The following is a 2,829-nucleotide window of genomic DNA, read 5'->3' as shown; positions in this document are numbered from 1 at the left end:
TTGTATTCATGTTTGTTCCCAAGTTATTTATATGAGATATAAATAAGATGGAATGGTGAGTCTCATGCCATATAACAAACAGGATAGGCACTTATAAATGATAAGTAGGCCGAACCAGTGACACTTATGACAAGCACATGGAGTTTACTCTTGTCAATGTTTTTGTCATAAATCATATCAGTGCATATAATCTTTAGACCTGAGATAGTACAGTTATCTTGTATATAGGTAGTTTGAGTTTGATACTGCTTTAATACTTGTACTATGTATGGGTATATGGGCATGTGTTGGCTCCTGCTAGTTATATATGGAGGTAGGTGTTGATCAAGATGGAATCTGTTCCTCTAAGTAAATAGAGATAAAATCATATGTTCATTTAATTGTTCTTGATGTTTCAAGTTCCTGGCCAGGACAGATAGATTTATTCAGAAAAGAGTTTCTGATGAGAAAAATCTTTTAATCAAGAACTGGAATTAAAAGAGAACATAACATTCATAGCAAATGGAGTTTGACATAAACCATGACTCCAGCTTGAGTTGGGATTTTGTAACAGAGAGATTCTAGTGCATGGTAACATATGATTATAGGTTCATTTAAGGTAAATCTTATTACTAATTGGGTGGCCATGGCATGCTATGCTAGGTGTTAACCATGGTCTATGAGGTTCATAAAATGATTTAGAGAAATCATTTATGGTAAGAAAGAGTTCTGATGATATTAAGAGTTGATATCATGTCTCATTGCCAATTAGTGATGAGCCTAGTAAGTCACACACATACACAAGTTATCACCTAATTAAAGAGTTTAATTGATTAATTAAATAGATTTGGTTTGCAATTAAATTGCAAAGTCCCTAGCATGACTTGAAACCAAATCTAGATTATTGGATGTGTAGTATAAATTAAATTTATATTTAAAGTGTTTAAATATGAATTTAATTGATGAGAAATTAATTAATAGAGATTAATTAATTAATTTATATTTGATATAAATTAATTAGAAGAAGAAAATAATTATTTTGGGTTAAGAACTCAAAATTAAGACACAGGGGCATTTTGGTCATTTCACAGTGTGACACGTGGCACCATGAGATGGTGACACATGGGATTACACATAAGCTTGCCAAATGTTTTTTTAATCATGTAAGATGATTAAAATCAAGATTAAATATAGGTTTGACACTTGGCACAATGTGATTGGGTCACTTAAACCTAGAGCTAATCAAAAGGTGACATGTGGCTAGGGTTTAATGTGTTAACCTAGCTATTTAAGTGTGGTTATGAAAAGAAAAAATAACCAGCAGCCTCTCCTATCATTTGTCACGCCACTTTGAGCCTCTCCAGCTATTTCTCTTCATCTCTCATCAATTCAAAGAGATTAGCCATCAATCTCTTGAATTAAGAACACTAGAAATTGTTTATAGTGTCCTGTTTACATCTCTAATCTCTTAAAAGGCAGAACTTGAATTTATAATTAATAGAAAAGGCTTTAGAAGCTGTTCAAGGGCTGCCATAGGTTTTCTTGGTGTGGACAAGCTAGAAGGACAACATCTGGTGTCCTGAAGACGAATCTCAAAGGCGCAGACACGCTGCAGCACATCAAGAGGTTAGTGTAATCGTTCTTGATTTAATCTAGGGTTCTAAAATTAATCTGATTAATTTTAAAATCTTAAATGGCAAATAAAGATCCAAAAACATATTAAAAGAGTTTTAATATGTTGTTTATCATTGAAATCAAATAGATAAAAATAAATCTTGCATGATGCATGTGACCCTAGGTGAAAATTTTGAATTCAATGGTATAAACTTGTGTTTTTCACGCTTCCGTTCCTTCAATTGGTATCAGAGCCACTATATTTGCCATTTAGATTGTTGATTATATGATTTAATTGTGTGATTTGATCATGAGATGATTGATTCATTGCTGGTTGGATCAAGAGGTGTGGCGGCACACATGGTGAAGCCACCATTGGTGGTGGCAACATTGGTTCCATGGGTGGTTCAAGGTTTGGCTTTTAATTCTGCAATTGTTGTATGATCTAAGGCCTATTCTTTGACTAATTAAAGTGTTTAATTAGTAGTTTTAATCACACAATTAAATTATGATTCAAATCTGAATTTTAAAAGTTGTTTGAATGTGATTCAAATCTGAATTTTTAAATTTGTTTGAATGAGATTCAAATCTGAATTTTTAAATTTATTTGAATCATATTCAAATCTGGATTTTTAAGTTGAATATGAGATATTCAATTTAATTTAAGTATGTATGTTTTATTTAATTGTTAAATAGTGATATGCATGATGGATGATCATGGACTATAAAAGACCAATATGATTGGATTTATTTCTTTTATGTTTCTTTGGGATTGTAAATTAATTAATTTATTTTAATTTATTTTGGGCATGTATTATTAAGTTTGTAATATTTTTGGGTTGTAATTTCATTTATTTAAGTTCTTGTAAATTCGCCTTGGTATGCCAAGGATTACTATGTAATATTGGATTGCAAGAAGTTCAAGGAGGTCAAGAGCATTGGTGGGACCAGTGGGAGGAATTCAATATCAAGTGTTGATTATGTACTCCTTCAGCAACTCTTGTAAAATGAATGAATGAAATGCACCTAGGAATGCCCTGATTCAATTCTTGGTGGTTGATTGAATCCCTTAGAAAGTCCATGATCATACCATATTTACTGCTTATCCATGAATGCATGAGATGTATGGGAATGTATGCAATTATATGATATATGCATGCTAAATGGATAATGTGCAAAGTGAGACCTTAATAGTAATTAAGATGGCTATAAAATCTTCCAAACAAATGATTAAGT

The sequence above is a fragment of the Hevea brasiliensis genome, unplaced genomic scaffold (genome assembly GCF_030052815.1).
Source record: "Hevea brasiliensis isolate MT/VB/25A 57/8 unplaced genomic scaffold, ASM3005281v1 Scaf415, whole genome shotgun sequence".
In the NCBI taxonomy this organism is placed as follows: domain Eukaryota; kingdom Viridiplantae; phylum Streptophyta; class Magnoliopsida; order Malpighiales; family Euphorbiaceae; genus Hevea; species Hevea brasiliensis.
Note: the sequence above shows the minus strand (reverse complement) of the source record.